Here is a 19031-nt window from a genome sequence, read left to right as displayed (position 1 = left end):
TTGATTCTGAATGGGAACATCCCGAGGACCCAGATAATTATCCAAACGACCACGGGGAGAGAGAGAGTTGGGGTCGAACCCACGACCTCCTGTAATTACCAGGCGAGGTAGTTAACATCTCCTAGCCACCGTGATCATGATGGACTATATAGTACACCCATAGAGATGACTAAGAGAGGTCGGTTGATGCGATTGTGGCAATGCAACACAAACTGTAGTGCCAACGAACGCGGCAGAAATAACAACAACGCCGGGAGGGGGGGTGAGGTGGGGACCTCGAGCGAGATCCCAACACTTTATTGTCCATTAATTTCCACGACGGCATCACGACGGGCGACACACACACTCGGTGATTACGGGCGACAGTCTCCCTGCAACGTCGCATATCCGATCGTCGCGCATCCGTCGTTCCGACCGAAGTAACCGACCGCGCACATTGAGAGGGCGTTTCTTTTGTTCGTTTGTGTCACCGGAGGTGTAGCTCGCACATCCGACCTCGACATACACACACAGACACATACACACAGACACACACACACTGCACTCCCAACACGGCGGTACCACGCACGTCGGATATGCGACGTTGTGCCGTGCTGCGGGTAACCACTGATGGTTTTGATTTAAAGCTTTCGTGACTGCAGGGATTCATATTCTTGGTTCTTTCGGTAAAGTCACGTAGTAGTTACATTGGAGAAACCAAACGACATGTCTTGGACCGCGTTCGTGAACACAAAGCAGACCTTAAACACGGTAGGACCAACACCTCGGCCGTGGCAGATCATTGTTATAATTCAGTAGGCTCACATGACATTGACTTCTCCAAGACAGAGGTTCTTTGCAAGCCATCTGGCTACCATGAGAGATTCGTTCATGAGGCTATCCACATATACAAAGACAGAGACAATTTCAACCGAGAAGATGGATTCTGGCTTAGCAATCATTGGAAGGATTTGATAAACCTTTCCGGGTCTTAATTGATTGTTCACGCTTACGGTGGCTTTCAGACTGCATCCATTATTTTCGTCTCCCCCTCCTCTTTTCCGAACATAGATGGACTCGTCCATCTGAACAAACTGCCAAATCGCTCTCCGTGGTGCTAACGTTAAAAATAACCGACACTTTTTTCAAATTTTCTTGCTGTGGTTTTCACACCTGATGATGACTGCTTGTGTTGCAGTCGAAACGTCGTGAGAATTTAATTGTTTTATATTTTATTATTTCACTGTTTCCCTTCTACGTGACTTTACCGAAAGAACCAAGAATATGATACTGATGGTTTTGTTGTTGTTAAAGCAACGACGTCGTCGCTTAAACATCGATGAGGGTTACACGCTGCAACGTGACCTTTTTTTGTGACGCATCTTTATTGCGATGACACACACACACATAACACAAAAAGCTGAACCCTGGGACATGAAGACAACGGCGTTACCCCCACATCGCCACTGGAGTGGAGTGGCGGGTGGTGCAGTGGTTCGCGGACTGCGCTGTGAACCCGACCACCCGAGTTTTGATTCCGGGCCCACGGCAAGCTAAGGTCGGTGGCGAGTGATATGGGAACCAGTCGTGAGCCCTCCCACTTCATCGACCAGCGCGGTGAACTATGGTCAAACAACTCCCCCCCCCCCCCCCCCATTACCGTTCAGAGTATTTATAGTATAAGTTATAATATTCAGCTCTTTCTCAATCCACTGCTGGATGAAGGTCTCCAAATTCCGTGTTAGTCATCGTTTGACCATACTTCACCACGATCGTCAGTGGAAATTCAGTTTGGAGGGAGGGGGGGGGGATGACGACACCGATGACCGGTTCAGATGTTACTCGCCACTGATGTTAGCCGTGACCGGGAATTGGAACTTGGGGTCTCCAAATTCATAGCGCGAGTACGTCAACAACTGCGCCACCGCTCTCCACTCTCCGATGACGATGAGTAACATTAGAACTATTATTATTATTACGGTAATTCAACTTTTTTTTTCAATGGAAGCCAGGTCATTTAACAAACGCAACTCGGCAACCATCGAAACATTCCTAGCGAGGAAACAAACAAAATTAACGAACGTCTAGCCGAGGGAATATGTTTATAGTAAAAAAAGCAAAAACCGTACCGTTTTAGCTACGCTTCTCTGTGTTTTTTAACCGCCGTGGCGAGGTATAAGAGCTGCTGCGAGGTAGTTGTGGTTTTTGTTTTGTTTTTAGTCCACGTGCGAGCGATCGGGCGCGCAAACCGAGCGCCGCTCGCGAAAACCGCGCGACTCCGGAATCGTCGGCCCCGCAGCCGCTTTGCCCGCCACACACAGATCCTGAGCGTAGCGGTTGCGGGAGGAGAGGGCGCGCGTGTCCACCGTGGAATTGCGGCAACGCGGCCGCTATAACGAATCGCGGAGCAGGCGGGCAGCAACCGAAGTTGCGGAGCAGGCTGCTCCACAACTTCGGTTGCTGAGACCGTCCACGTTGCAAGCGACTCGGTTTGCAGGCAGCCACGTGGCGCGAGTTGCGCTCACGATCCCTCGGGTGCGGACCGGCTTGAGGCTGCGGTTTTTGTCACGGAGGTCACGGAGGTCGCGGAGGTTACAGAGGTCGCGGAGGTCACAGAGGTCGCGGGAATCGTGAATTTGAATGAGGTCGAAAGTGAAATACCGCAAGTGGCTGTTGCAAAACATCGGATTAGGCTCTTCCTTTACGTCCGTTCAAAAAAATCCCGCGCACTGCAAACACAAATCTGTATTCATGTACAAATCTGTATTTTAAGCGTGTGGAGTGCAGCATTTTCGACCACTGCATTGAGCCGTTGTCAATCACTCGCACGCACAGCGGGACAATGACGTCCTGCAGAGAGAGACCTTGAAGAATCTGACGCCAATGTCAAAAGTGTCCAGTTCGGAATCCACGTTTGAAATAGCGTGAGTGTAAACTTTCTTAAAGAATACTCTTGAGGTTTATTGTGATTTTTTTAGTGATTATGTTCGTACAAAAATATACTTTAACGAGTGTGATCCTCTTTAAGAAATACCTTAGATGTGTGTGTGTGTATACGTATAGCACCATGACCTAACGATAAAAAACAAATATTCGTATAAAGTTCACACACACACACTCGCGCGCGAGAGATTAAAATGTTGAAACTAAAAACTAAAACTCGAACTGTCACGCCAAGTAATCAGTTTAACACGTAGGCTTTCGCGACCAATATCATCGTACTCGGATTGTAAATGTCGTGGCTTGGCTCTCCCAACACACCGGTTAGTGCCGTACTAGTGACGAATTGGCCACGTTCTGTTTATGTGACACAACCCTCACTAGTTGGCTGTGTCGGGTGGTGGCGGGTTTTAACGACATTTATATATTTAAGCGATCTAACCCATTAAAAAAACCTCTATTATGGACGCCGAATAATCTTTGCGCCTTTGCAGAATATCGGTTCGTATTTATTTCCTTGCCCATTCTTGATTTGAAGCTTTCGTGACTGCAGTAATCCATACTCTTTGGTTCTTTCGGTAAAGTCACGTAGGTAGAAATAAAATAAGACGCTTTCCCACCTGATAATGGACGCTTGTGTTGCGCCCGAAACGTGATTTATTTTTATTTTATACCTACCACGTGACTTATCCTTGCCTATTGTTTAACCGGCTGAGACTCCGTTCGGGATCATGGGTGTCTTTAGTGTGAGCGCTCAGACTTGGTTTTGAATTTCTCAAACGGCAAGCGTTCACAAATTCACTCAATTTGTAAATGTTCAGTGGTGGTGACAGAGCCGTCGTGAGCTACTCAAATAAAAGCAAAGCTGCCACATTTCACGCGAGGCTCAACAACTACGGTACACGTGGTGAGCAAGGAGCCCCTCCCTCCCCTCGGCCAGCACCGCCCACTTTTACATGGCCACGCCCAATCGCTAACTATCCCCCCCCCCACACAGTGATGCGCCCCCCCCCCCCCCCGACTGATGTTGGCCCCGCCCCACTGATCACAGCCCCCACCCAGGTAGGCCCCATCCACTGTTCGGATAAGCCCCGCCCACTGTTCAGGTAAACCCCTTCCACTGATAAGGCAGCACCCTTCGGATAAGCCCCGCCCACTATTCAAGTACCCCCCTCCCACTGTTCAGGCAAACCCCTCCCACTGATGAGGCAGCCCCCTTCGGATAAGCCCCGCCCACTGTCCAGGTACCCCCCTCCCACTGTTCAGGCAAACCCCTCCCACTAATGAAGCAGCCTACTTCGGATAAGCCCCGCCCACTGTTCAGGTACCCCCCCCCCCCCCCCCCCCCCCCCCCCCCCCCCCCACTGTTCAGGTACCCCCCTCCCACTGTTCAGGCAAACCCCTCCCACTCATGAGGCAGCCCACTGTTCATGCAGTAGACGGTAAATAGTGTATTTATATAAACCGTGTGTTTTGTTGTCACGTATTTAGCACCAAAAGAAAAGTAAACAAGGTCACGAAGCTGGATCAATAGCACCTCACGATTCCGTAATCGTCGTCACTGCCATCGTCATGGTTATCGTCGTCGTCGTTGTCATCGTGATGATGATGATGGTCGTCATCACGATCACAGCATGGTTGTCAATCATCAAAATCGTTACCATCGTCGTCATCATCGTCGTAATAATTATCATCACCCTTCATCATCGTCACCAGTCGTCATTCGCCATCATCATGATTGTCGTGGGACCTTATTGCCAGGTAGGGTAAAACCTATCCTTACTTTTTCATATCATGATTATCGGCAATGCCATTATCACTGTCATCATCACCATCATTGCCATCATCACCATCATCATCGCCGCCATCATTCTCATGAAAATTATCCCCGTCAATGTCATTATCACTGCCATCATCACCACCATCATCATCATCGCCGCCGCCGCCATCATTCGCATCAAAATCATCCTCGTCAGTGTCATCCTCATCGCCGTCATCATCAGCTGCCAGGGGCAGGTGTGGTTACACCGACGATCGCTTTCACGGTCAACGCGAATCGACGTGCAGGCTTCAACTCGTGGCTGGGTTATTTTTTTCTCCCGCACCCTTGACAGCCGTGCGTCGTTCCGAGCGGCCGCGGTATAACTGACGATTGCCGAAACAGCCTCTGAAATCCGAACCGAGTTGATTTCGCGGCGTGGAATGCGTTAACCCGGGGAGGCCTCGCCGAGTCTCGAGGCTCGTTTTCCAGGAGGGTCGTCGCTCATTTTCAGAGACGGGTGGGGGGCGGGGAGGGGGCCCACTTTGGCCAATAAGACATCATCGGTGTGTGAGGGCCGCCGCACATTTAAAACCGTTGGGGTTTGACAGCAGCACGATGATGGGGGTGGGGGGTTTAGCATGTTGTGTATATGTCGCGGGGAGGGACGCACATCATGGGCCGCACTAAAGGCCACCTGGGGCCGCCATTGGCCCGCGGGGCCTTGCAATGAAGAGCACCGCGCTACGTCGCTCGGATGTTTCGACCGATTCCGAGGAGAGTTCGGCTTTGTGCTGCCGGGGGGTGGGGGGGGGGAGGAAACCATCACCACGTAGGGGGTGACGCCATGCTGGCAACACCCATTTGCTCCACTGCCACCTCGAGGCTGTAACTCTCAGACGTCGACGCGGCGATGTCGTCTGTCGAGTTGCCTCCGCGCCAGTGGGAAATTTGTTTTGGCGAAAATGAACGACTCTCGAGAGGTCGAAGCTTCTAGCTGTTTCTGTTGTAGACGTCTGAGTGGCGTGTAGGCGATCAGAGAGAGAGGGAGGGAGATCGCTGTCGATTACAATTCAAATTTTGTTTCAAAATTTTTTTGGAATAAACGCGTCGGGAAGTTGATCGCCGTAGAGTTTTTGGGCCGGTTTTGGGAAATTCTACCCGGCCGCCAACAAAATGATTTTGTCTCATTTTCTCTTTGATTTCGTATCCGCAATCATCGTGCTGCCATCGGCATCGCGTCGCCCCGGGACGAAGAATCCATTGGGAAAATCGCGGAGAGCGGCGAGACCTGGGCGCGGTGTTCGCCAACGTCCCACAGGAACGGATATCACAGAGCTACTTCTGAGATTCCTTCAGGTCACCTCTTATCCACGCGCACCAGAGGGCAGCACTTTCCCACCTGTCCTGATGTAAGGGAGTAACGCTCATTGCATGACAGTCAACACCGATCAAATGTTATCGCTCAGAGCCGAAATTTTTGCCAAATTAAGTGCAGATCCAAATTTAATGCGATGGGTTTCATGTGTTAAATTGGTGACCGGGCTGAGATCATCAACTCACTAGACTTGAGAAACTCAGTTGAATCACCACCCCAGTTTAAGTGAGCCAATGGGGCTCTGTGTCAGCCTATTGGTCCCTATGTAAGCCTATTGGTTTCCATGTAAGCCTCTGGGTCTCTATACTGTATAAGTCTATGTGTAGGTCTGTGATACTATATGCAATTAATTGGTGACTGGGTCGAGTCCATCAACTCTCTATATTTGAGAACCCAGTTTAATCACAACTCATTTTACGTGAGTCTATGGGTCTCTATGTGAGCCTATTGGTCTCTATGGGAGTCTATGGGTTCTCTATGTGAGTCTATGGGTTTTTATGTGAATCTATGGGTCTCTATGTGAGTCTGTGGGTCTCTATGTGAGTCTGTGGGTGTCTATGTGACTTTATGAGTCTCTGTGTGAGTCTGGGGGTCTCTATGTGAGTCTGTGGTGTCTATGTGAGTCTGCGGGTCTGTACGTGAGTCTGTGGGCCTCTACGTGAATCTGTAGGTCTCTACGTGAGTCTATGGGCCTATATGTGAGTCTATGGGTCTCTATGTGAGTTTGTGGGTCTCTGTGTGAGTCTGGGGGTCTCTATGTGAGTCTGTAGGTCTCTATGTGAGTCTGGGGGTCTCTACGTGGATCTGTAGGTCTCTACGTGAGTCTATGGGTCTCTGTGAGTTTGTGGATCTCTGTGTGAGTCTGGGGGTCTCTATGTGAGTCTGTGGGTGTCTATGTGAGTCTGGGGTCTCTACGTGAATCTGTAGGTTTCTACGTGAGTCTATGGGTCTCTATGTGAGTCTGTGGGTCTCTATGTGAGTCTATGGGAATCTATGTGAGTCTATGGGTCTCTATGTGAGTTTGTGGGTCTCTGTGTGAGTCTGGGTGTCTCTATGTGAGTCTGTGTGTGTCTATGTGAGTCTGGGGGTCTCTACGTGAATCTGTAGGTCTTTACGTGAGTCTATGGGTATCTATGTGAGTCTGTGGGTCTCTATGTGAGTCTATGGGTCTCTATGTGAGTCTGTGGGTCTCTATGTGAGTCTGTGGGTCTCTATGTGAGTCTGTGGGTCTCTACGTGAGTCTGTGGGTCTCTACGTGAGTCTATGGGTATCTATGTGAGTCTGTGGGTCTCTATGTGAGTCTATGGGTCTCTATGTGAGTCTGTGGGTGTCTATGTGAGTCTGTGGGTCTCTATGTGAGTCTGTGGGTCTCTATGTGAGTCTGTGGGTCTCTATGTGAGTCTGTGGGTCTCTACGTGAGTCTGTGGGTCTCTACGTGAGTCTATGGGTCTCTATGTGAGTCTGTGGGTCTCTATGTGAGTCTGTGGGTCTCTATGTGAGTCTGTGGGTCTCTACGTGAGTCTGTGGGTCTCTACGTGAGTCTATGGGTATCTATGTGAGTCTGTGGGTCTCTATGTGAGTCTATGGGTCTCTATGTGAGTCTGTGGGTGTCTATGTGAGTCTGTGGGTCTCTATGTGAGTCTGTGGGTCTCTATGTGAGTCTGTGGGTCTCTATGTGAGTCTGTGGGTCTCTATGTGAGTCTGTGGGTCTCTATGTGAGTCTGTGGGTCTCTACGTGAGTCTATGGGTCTCTATGTGAGTCTGTGGGTCTCTATGTGCGTCTGTGGGTCTCTATGTGAGTTTGTGGGTGTCTGTGTGAGTCTGGGGGTCTCTACGTGAGTCTGGGGGTCTCTACGTGAGTCTGTGGGTCTCTACGTGAGTCTATGGGTCTCTATGTGAGTCTATGAGACACCGGTGTCATCGCTGTGATTGCAACCCAGGATCTCAACGGCACAAAGCAATTTTTTGCTTTGAGTTTATCGCGATTTCTCCCAATCCGCCAGACTGTGCAGTGCGGTTAACTTAACCGTGCGGTTAAATCGAGTTTTAACGGCCGCCTTTGTGTATTTGGGCATCATATTTTAACTTGTTTCGTGCAGGCAGTTGACCTCGTTAGCCACCTTACGTGTTCACAGGACCCGACCGTCTTGAGGTAGCATGAGGCCTGCTTCTATTGGCTGGTGCCCGAGGACCCCTGAGGTGGCTCTTGAGCTGCCTGTTCCGGTTCCTTGAAAAAACGCAAAAGAAAATCACAAATACAATTAGATTCTTAAAATGATTTGTTTTGTTACACAAATACATGTGTACGTCACGATTCGATTAATTATCCAGCATTTAAGCTCAAGAGCAATTCTCGCAGACAGATTTTTTTGTTAAAGCGATTTGAGACACCCGACGTTTTTGCTGAAACTGCGGCAAGCATCTTCAGGACAAAGCAGTCGATCGGCGCATCGTGAAGCTGCTCGTGCGCCACGTGGCAACGTCGTCCGTTTAGCTTTGTCGGGTGGCGGTGGGGTACCACGAGGAGAAATCGACCACATCATCACGTTGCCTAACCACCCGGCTCAAAAAAAATCAATGATGAATCACGACACTGGCTGTGAAATCATCATGTTTCACCCGTTTAGCCAATTTCCCCGGATATTTCGCACGGGGGATCCGTGATGCGTGAGCACAGCAGCAACGGCAACGGAGAAACAACAACAACAATTTTTCGATTTAAAGCTTTCGTGACTGCAAGGATTCATCTTCTTTGGTTCTTTCGGTAAAGTCACCACGTAGAATGAGAATAAAATAATACAATAAAACAAGATAATTTTATTGTTTATTTTATTATTTTATTCTCATTCTACGTGGTGACTTTACCGAAAGAACCAAAGAAGAAGAACAACAATAATAATAATATGCAGAGAACGAGCACAGGGTCCTCGTGTACCTTGCTAACCGCAGGTGCGGAATAACGCACGGCAAATGAGGTTTTTTTTTAACGATCACAAAGGAAACACGTGCGAGTCAAAAAACGGCGCAAATGTTACGTGAAAAGGTTCGGTACAGGTGCGCATGTAAGATCTACACAGGGTGCTTAAGAAAAAAATGTGAACACTTTGTGAGAATTTGCAACAACACCACGTGACACGCGCTGCTGCTTCCGGGTTCTGGAGACCCGCTGGAGTAGATTCCCAGGCCACGCGTTGACAACGATGGCGAACAAGTGTGGGGAGACTCTTTGACTTTTTGAAACGATTAACGTTACTTTTGTTATCGTGTCACAGTGTTATTATTATCATCCGTTATTTTTTCCATTAAAAACGATAGTCCCGTATAAGTGTTAAAACATGTTTTTTGAAGCACCTTGTATATTGGTCTAACTTGACGGCTGGCGAACCCTGTTGCAATCCGGCCTCGTGATTCGAATTTCAAAGAGAGACGAGAGTGGTGGGGCAGTGGTTAGCCCGCTGTACTACAAACCCGGAGAACCGAGTTCAATTCTCGCTCATGGCCAACACCGGTGACGGTCATCTGAGCTGGTCCCGGGCCTCCCCTAGGTCGTCAATGTGTAAACATCGCCACTGGGGAGACAAAGGCGGACGGGCGTGCTGCTACCCGCTTGACCCCCCTTTTGTACCGTTAAAAAGTACTTACCCCAAAATGATGTTGATGCTATACGGGGGATCTTTGTCTTTGTTTGTACCCAAATCTTAAGACTTTTGTTTTTTTCAATAAAAACCCAAACCGTTCTTCCACCTGAAAATGTTTCTGCACAGGAAGCTGCGATTCCCACTCCCGACTCCAGGAAATGAGAAAAGCATGCGGTCCCTCGCTCACTCGCTCACACGGCCTCACTCAGCCTCACTCATTCACACAGCCTCACTCGCCGCTGCTGCTGCTGCTCCTGCTGCAGCTGCTCAGTCGGTCACATTCGCTCAGACATTTACTTCCGTGGTGACCTTAAGACAAGAGGACACGGCAAAACTCAGTTCTCCAGGAACTGCACGTGGTTTTTGTGTGTGTGTGTGCGCGCGTGACGCACGAGCGCCGGTCCGTGACGAAGGAGCAACTCCATTGGCGTTTTGTTTGCGTGACAAATCCCTGACCATTTGGCCGTGTCGGGTGGTGGAGGGTCACGACGCATTTATACTGAACGCGATCTAACACCCCCCCCGCCCTCTAAAAAAAACCCCAAAAACCTTCGTGACGAGTAATACCGGTCGCGAAAAGCCCCGCTGCTTGCTAATCTGCGCCGGTCTTTTGGAATTCCGAAGGCGAGGAAAGGAAAGCACGAAATATCTCAAGGCAGACTCTCAACTCTCAACACCTCCCAGCACCACCAACCCTCCCCTCCTCTTCTCTGTCTCTCCTCCCCTCCCCCCAAACCTACCCCATCCCTCCCCCACCGCCCCGGAGTTCCCTTCTCAGTGGCGTACTGCGCTGGATCGTCAGGAATGTCGGCGCCGTGCCCACTGCGAGGGCGGCAACTTTGGGAACCTGGGACCGTTGCATCTGCTGCTCGACCTTTTTGCCGCGTTGGGGTTTCCGATAACTTTACACACACACACGAAAACAAATGTGCAAATCTACTTTTTTATTTTGTAATTGTTTACCGGGTAAGAGCGGCACACTGTGGGCTGTCGGTGGCTCTTTTTCGGAAGCCGCCTGGCGATCGCTCAAACGAGTGGCTAATCTTCACGTGGAGATTTACAGCGGTCAGATACTCCACAAACGCACGTTGGTTCTCAACGTGGAGGGGGGGAGGCGGGAAAACGGGGGGACCTGGAGAAAAAATCCACACGACTACGGGACGAGAGAGACACGCACACTCCAAATATACAGCAGCAGCAGCAGGCGTCAGGGTCGGGGTCGAACCCACTACCTCGCCTGCATACCAACTACCTCGCCTGCAAACCAGGCGAGGTAGTTAACATCTCCTAGCCACCGTGATGATGATGAGAGAGAGACACGCAAACTCCAAATATACAGCAGCAGGCGTCAGGGATCAGGATCGAACCCACGACCTCCTGTATACCAGGCGAGGTAGTTAACATCTCCTAGCCACCGTGATGATGATGAGAGAGAGACACGCAAACTCCAAATGTACAGCAACAGGTGTCGGGGTCGGGATCGAACCCACGACCTCCTGCATACCAGGCGAGGTAGTTAACATCTAGCCACCGTGATGATGATGATGAGAGACACGCAAACTCCAAATATACAGCAGCAGGCGTCAGGGATCGGGATCGAAACCACGACCTCCTGTATACCAGGCGAGGTAGTTAACATCTCCTAGCCACCGTGATGATAATGAGAGAGAGAAACGCAAACTCCAAATATACAGCAGCAGGCATCAGGGTCGGGGTCGAACCCACGACCTCCTGTACACCAGGCGAGGTAGTTAACATCTCCTAGCCACCGTGATGATGATGAGAGAGAGACACGCAAACTCCAAATATACAGCAGGCGTCAGGCATCAGGATCGAACCCACGACCTCCTGTACACCAGGCGAGGTAGTTAACATCTCCTGGCCACCGTGATGATGAGAGAGAGAGAGACGCAGACTCCAAATATACAGCAGCAGGCGTCAGGGTCGGGATCGAACCCACGACCTCCTGCATACCAGGCGAGGTAGTTAACATCTCTTAGCCACCGTGATGATGATGAGAGAGAGACACGCAAACTCCAAATATACAGCAGCAGGCGTCAGGGATCAGGATCGAACCCACGACCTCCTGTATACCAGGCGAGGTAGTTAACATCTCCTAGCCACCGTGATGATGATGAGAGAGAGACACGCAAACTCCAAATGTACAGCAACAGGTGTCGGGGTCGGGATCGAACCCACGACCTCCTGCATACCAGGCGAGGTAGTTAACATCTAGCCACCGTGATGATGATGATGATGAGAGACACGCAAACTCCAAATATACAGCAGCAGGCGTCAGGGATCGGGATCAAAACCACGACCTCCTGTATACCAGGCGAGGTAGTTAACATCTCCTAGCCACCGTGATGATAATGAGAGAGAGAAACGCAAACTCCAAATATACAGCAGCAGGCATCAGGGTCGGGGTCGAACCCACGACCTCCTGTACACCATGCGAGGTAGTTAACACCTCGCCACCACGGCAGTGGTAGTCCCGTGTGGGAGGGAGTGACACAGTCCCCCCCTGGCATAGTAACGTGGAGTGGAATCCGGAAATCGCCGCGCACGATTCGTGTCCTCGGAGAGCACCCCACGGAAGCGGAGTTCACAGAGCTACCTCGCAGATCTCCTTCAAGTGGCACGCTGCTCCACGCACAGCGGAGGGCAACCCTTTAACGCTGCCTCTGCCGTGTGATGGAGCACGACAGCCAACCCCCACATTTGAATTCTCTGCGCTGGGATTTGGCACAAATCGGGTGAAACGCGTTGTGTTGCATTTTATTTCTAAGTTCACTAGGTTTGTTTTCTCTTTCATTTGCACCTGATGATGATTGCTCGTGTTGTAATCGAATCGAAACGTCGTATGCTATTTTTTCATTGATTATTTTCTCTTTTCTACCTGACTTTACCGAAAGAACCAGAGAGTAATTCCTGCGGTACGAAAGCGCCAATTCAAGTTTGAGACGTCAAATGTTTACTTTTTATTGGGGGGCGTTGGGGGGGCAGGCAGCCACATGGTGGCCGGGTGAAGACCATCAGCCAGCTTCACTCGCAAGCCCGGCTCAGGGGGACTCTTCGACAACGGCCTCGTGTGGGCCCTTTGACCAGCAGGGCCGTGAGCGAGCAGTTGCAGGGCTGCGCCCGTACCGCGTCCTGATGCTAATCCGCGCCGCCGTTAGCGTGCAACGTTTGTTTCTGTGACGCGACTACAACAGAATAGCAAACAACAACAACAACAGCAACAACAAGGACATCTGCTTTGGGTCTTTCTGGAAAAATCGCGTTAGATAGGTTCGAAAAAAAATAACAACAAAAACCTAGGACGTTTCCATCGCAGCGCAAGCGTTCGTCATCAGGAAGGACGCTCGTGTTGCGATAGAAACGTCGTAGTTTGCTGTTGTTTTTTGTTATTTTCTTTGAACCTGTCTACCTGACTTTACCGAAAGACCCAAAGCATGTGAATTCCTGCAGTCACGAAAGCTCAAATTCAGCAAAGACATCGCGTCTCAGTGATGCAGCAGTGAGGCTGTGGGCAAGTTGCGGTGACGCTGGTGTATCGGCGAGGCTGTGACCACGTTGCAGTGAGGCGGCGTTCGCCCATTTACCCGCTTCCTGGGGCGCCCTCGCCTTTTCTTCTCTCCCGGTGCCTCCGTTGCCTACGGGGGCAGAAGTGTGGGAGTCGTGGATGATCATCATCATCATCGCCGCGATCAACAACGGCATGATCATCACCGACATGATCATTGCCATCCTCGTCAACATCATAGTTCCGTGATTTTCAATATCAATAGGTGCTCACTAACAACACTTGCCCCAACAGTCTGTTAAGGCTACATAGGGGGCCTTTGTGTGTGAACGAGTGTTGTGTTTGTGTGTGTGTGGGGAGCGGTGGTGTAGCGGTTAGTGCTACGCTGCGCTACGAATCCGGCAACCCGAGTTCGATTCCCGCTCACGGCCACCAACACCGCCAGTGGCGATTATCTGAACCGGTCCTGGGCCTCCCCTAGGTCGACTCGGCCTCAAATTATGTGCAAACATCGCCACTGGGGAGACAAAGGCGGCCGGGCCTGGTGTTGGCCACCCACCCCCTCGTGTGCCAGTGCCGGCCTTCATAGGTGCTGCTCGCTCACAGCACTTGCCCCCTACAGTCTGTTAAGCCTACACGGGGGATCTTTATCTTTTGTCTTTATGCGTGCGGTCTGGTGGTCCCCCCTTTTGTTTTAAGAAAGGGGGGGGGGGTCGTACCTGATTATTAAAGAACGTCTACCGGGCGTCCCCCTCCTCAGTGTGCCGGTAAAGATCCTGCGAAGGATTTTTCATCACCCCCCCCCCTCCTTGCCAGGGTAGCGTTGCTGCCGAGAAGCTCTGATCTGGTCTCACACTGGCACACGGTCCTGTTTATTCTCTGTCTGCTACAGCACTCAGCTTCATTGACCTGGGTCATGGCCTATGATACAATCACGAGGCCAGTGCTCTGGGTTGTTCTTTCGTGCTTTCGGAGTCCCCGACTCTCTGCTCATAATTCATCAAGGACCTTCATGATGGTGGCCCGGGTAAAGTCAGGGCCATTCCCTGGTCACCTTGCAGTGTGACAGGGATGCCCTCTGGCTCCTACATTATTTGACCACGTGGTTAGAGACACTTTCCATGACTGTACAGGTGGAATTTCCATCTGGAACAGAGAAAATGGGAGGATGATCGATACCCGGGTGCAGTCGAGAGCTGATGACCAGCTCTAGTTTGGCAGTGTAGGTCTCACTTTGAAGAGGTCAAGTGGGATATTTTCATCAGTTGCTTCACGCTGTGTGGAAGCTTCCTGGTCTGTCACTCCATACGAAGCTCCGGGTCTTCTCGGCCAGAGTTATGCCATCTTATCTCAATCCTCGTGAAACATGGAACTCTTTAAAGGAACATCTGTGCTGGCTTGAAACAGGCTTACCAGCCTACGAATCATCCTGGATTTTAACCAGACTGGATTCTATGAGCTCACAGATCTTTGAAATATCTGGCCACAGTTCCATCAGTGAGCTCCGGCAGGCGAGGCTGCATTTGGCTGGGTCATGTAGCCCGCTTGCCCAGCCCCCGCATGCCAAAGCAGCTTCTATTTGGCCGGATAGAGGGGGCTGAACAGGCGCGGCATGGGCTGGACAAGAGATGGACTGATGCGGTGCAGGAGGATGTGGAGATGATTGGACTTGCCGATTACTGGTACTAGCAGCGTCAAGATCGGCCTCAGCGGAGGAGGCTCGTGAAGGGCGCTACTGGGCAGTGCCAGGCTAGGTAGACATCAGGCAAAACAAAGGCGGCCGAGCGTGGAGCTGACCACACCGTCTCCCTCGTTGGCCACTGCAGACTTTCTTTCACGGGTGCTTACTCGCTAATCGTCATTGCCCCCGATAAAAGCGTGTGCAGGTGACACGGGGATCTTTGTGTGTACGCACCGTCGTCTGTGGCGCCTTGCCCCTGCTGCCCTTGGGTCTGCCCCGAGGTCGCTTGGGTGTGGGGGCAGCCGCAGAGACCTTGTTGATCACAGCATGCACACAGCAGCACACAGCATGCACACAGCAGCACACAGCAGCACACAGCAGCACACAGGCAAAGATCACCTTGTGTAGGCTATAGCAGACTCTTGGGGGCAAGTGCTGTTAGCGAGCACCTATTAAGGCCGGCACGGCACACGATTGGGGGGGGGGGGTGGACGGCCATCAGGGCGCGCGACCGCCTTTGTCTCCCCAGTGACGATGTGTAAACATTGCGCCAGGACCCAGGCGAGGCCCAGAAACGGTTCGAACGTTCGTCACCGATATTGTCCGTGAGCGAGAGTCGCACTCGAGACTTGGCCGCGCTTGTAACGCGGCGCGCCGACAATTGCCCCACCGCTCTCCACGACGCACGTGGAATGACACGTGCAGAGATTCCCCGCGGAGCCGTGCAGACTGATGTGGGGAGGTGCAACTTTGCTGATGCGTCCTTTTGAAGATGCTGCCGTTTCCGACAATCGTGCCGCCGATGATGGCGATGACGGTGACGAGGTTTACCAATCTCGGCGACGGTGTCACACGTGAGATGATGGCTCAAGGTGAAGATGGCGAGCGACGATGTGATGACCTCTGACCTGCTGCTGTTTCCGCGGGCGACCTCTTTGTCGCTTGGCTGGTGGTGGAGCCTCCTCCTCGTCCTCCTCCTCTCCCCCCTCTCCCCCCTCCTCCTCCTCATCTGCCGCCCTCCTCCTGCTCTGACCCGCCACCTCCTCCTTCTCCTCCCGCTCCTCCTCGCTCATCCCCCAGGGTGGACGAGGCACCTGGGCTCCACCCCACCGGCTTCTCAATCTCCTCCGGGGGGAGGTAAATCACAATAACAACGTCAACGACATCATCATCATCATCCAACAACAGCATCAACAACAAGATCAACAACACCAACAACAAACAACGTACTTTGTTTACCCAGGAAAGCCGCACCGAGTCTCGAGACGAACTTTCAAGAGCGTGTTTTGCTACTCACCGAGATGTTAGGGCCAATGATATGGCAAAACTGTAAAACGCCGGGCGCTGATTGTTGCTGGCCGCTTGATGTTTGGAGCCTCCGGGCCCCGTGCTCAAGCAACCGTGATGTAAACTAAATAAATATATTTATTGTTTAGAGTCTCCCACTGTGGCGAGAGCTCTGGTGTCAAACGGCGAGCTGGGAATGAGCGCACTGCCCCAGGTAATGGGAACCCCTCCAGCTCCACAACTTGCCCCATCACTCACGCAGAGCTGACGGGATGGAGTGGTGGTGGTCGTGGTGGTGGTGGTAGTAGTGGTAGTAGTAGCCTGATGACACAACGTACCGTTGCGGGTTCTTTGTTTTGGTGGGGCTGATGGTCAGGGCCACCAAACCTCTTAGTGGCACTCTCCAGGTTCAGCAACAGTCCCCAATAGAGCAGCAAGTACCAAATCATCAGCATTACGTAACATGGTTGACCCAGGAGGAAGGGAGCCGACCCTTGACCCGGGCATCGATCAGCCTTCCCGTGTTTCTGTACCAGATGAGTCTCAGCAGCAGCAGCAGCAGCGCGGTGGGTACGAGGGGGTGACACTCAACGATCTGGCTGCAGACCCACAGACAGTGCCGGTTTATCCTCGTAGAAAAAGTAGCTACATATGTAGCTATACAAGTAGCTACTACACGTGTAGTAGTAGCTATGGGCCCCGCACTTTCAAGGGCCCCGCGCTAAATGCTTTCAAGCTGTCAATTCCGGTTCAGTGATTCTGCACTTGCTCTATCACTATAGCACTATACTGCCTTCAACTTTTATGGACTGCGCGTTTAAGGTTAGCGATTTGTCGTATTATCTGGCTTTATAGCAAATGCAAAAATACAATTACTTTACTATGCAAGTAAAAAAAATGTGTTTTATTAAGTATGTGTTTTTCATTTAGGGCCCCTTTATAACATTTGCTACAGGCCCCGCGCTAGCTTCATCCGGCACTGCCCACAGACAGTCCACCAACCTACTTGCTGTACTCCCGTCCGTTCTACCCTCGTTCATGATTCGCGCGCAGGTCTCTCACGAGACGCGCCAACAGCAAGCTGGTGCGTCTTCGTGCAGAAGTCTGCAATTCTTTCGTCCCATGTTACAATTACTGCCGTTGTGGAATATGGTCCATTCAAATGTTTGTACACGGCCACAGAAAGAAAACAAACGACATCTTGTACAAATGGGGACAAACCAGCAACTGATGTACCCGTAGTGGCTGCACCACGGGGAAGGGAGTTGAGTCCAGGATGTAATGCGTGGTGGGGGGAGAGAAAGAGGAATGGGAGAGGGTAGAGAGAGAAGAAGGGAATGGGAAATCATTGGGAGAGGGGTGGAGAAGGAACGGAGAAACGGGAGCAGAGGGGTGAGGAGAGATGGGGAGAGGATGGAGGAGGATCGACGCTGCTGCTGCTGCTGCTGCAGCTGCACGGAGTAGGATCGGCGTCTGTTTTCACAGCGGGCGGGGAGAGGGGAGGGGCTCAGAGTGGGTGTGGCCACAGGGAAGTCACGTGATGTACGGGAGGCTTGTGCTGATTTAGACAATGGGGGAAAGTCGTGGAGGAATTCTGTTTTTTAAATCTTCCGAGGCAGGAGAAGACTCGTGAAGACAGACAGACAGAGATCCAGATGATGATCAAGAAGCTGAGATGAGACCACGGCTTCCAGACGCAAAGGTGGATTGACCATTCTGTCAGCGCTGGGGACAGAGGGCTCTTCTGCTTTGGTTGACGAAGTCGCTCTTCACGATGGCGATGATGAAGGCGAAAATGATGGTGGTGATTTATCAAGCAAGTCAAGAGTCGCGTGATCTGCTCAGTATGTCTGTTGCACTTCTTTTGCACCGTACTTAGCCAACCGTTGCTAATCCGAGGCTCTAATGAGCTTTGAGGCGTCGGTGCTTAACTGTTCACTGTCGTGCAGAGCCAGTGGTGGAAATTGCACATTCCTATGGCGGGGGATGAGGCTATAGCAGAGGACAAACCGCTGTTGACTTCCTCACAAAGTGGTGCCAATTTTAGCGACGCCGGAGAGATGATGGGTTGAGGACCATCCATGACGATGATTGTGGAGGCGACTGTTAATGATTGTGATGAAGATTGGTGGTGATTGTAACAGATCCGATGATGAGGATGTTGATGATTTATAATTCGGTGTATAATTGAGATGAAGGCTGACGACGATGATGGTGGAGGTGGTGGTGGTAAAGATGATGATGATGTAGAGAAGGATTGGTGAAAATGGTGGTGAGGAAAGTTGGAGGCGAGCTGCCTCGTTTAGTCACCACCACCTCCACCACCTCCACCACCACCACCACCTCCACCACCACCACCTGCACCACCTCCTCCACCACCACCACCACCTGCACCACCTCCTCCACCTTCACAACCACCACCACCACCTCCACCACCACCACCTGCACCACCTCCTCCACCACCTTCACAACCACCACCACCACCTCCACCACCACCACATGCACCACCTCCTCCACCACCTTCACAACCACCACAACCACCACCACAACCACCACCACCTCCTCCACCACCTTCACCAGAACCTCCACCACCACCTTCTCCACCACCTTCACAACCACCACCACCTCCACCACCTCCACCTGCACCACCTCCTCCACCACCTTCACAACCACCACAACCACCACCACAACCACCACCACCTCCTCCACCACCTTCACCAGAACCTCCACCACCACCTTCTCCACCACCTTCACAACCACCACCACCACCTCCACCTGCACCACCTCCTCCACCACCTTCACAATCACCACCACCACCTTCAACCACAGAACGGAGCTCTCAC

At 51.5% G+C, this 19031-nt stretch overlaps 1 long non-coding RNA gene across 1 annotated transcript in view; it reads left to right on the top strand.

The window, feature by feature from the left end:
- Window positions 1-19031, top strand: part of LOC142930995 (uncharacterized) — a 230162-nt gene that overhangs the window by 101805 nt on the left and 109326 nt on the right. The window lies entirely within an intron of this gene.

The sequence above is a fragment of the Petromyzon marinus genome, chromosome 46, assembly GCF_048934315.1.
Source record: "Petromyzon marinus isolate PM22_M1 ecotype Great Lakes invasive population chromosome 46, UKy_Petmar_22M1.pri1.0, whole genome shotgun sequence".
Classification (NCBI taxonomy): Eukaryota; Metazoa; Chordata; class Hyperoartia; order Petromyzontiformes; family Petromyzontidae; genus Petromyzon; species Petromyzon marinus.
Note: the sequence above shows the minus strand (reverse complement) of the source record. Positions and strands in the feature narration are given on the sequence as shown.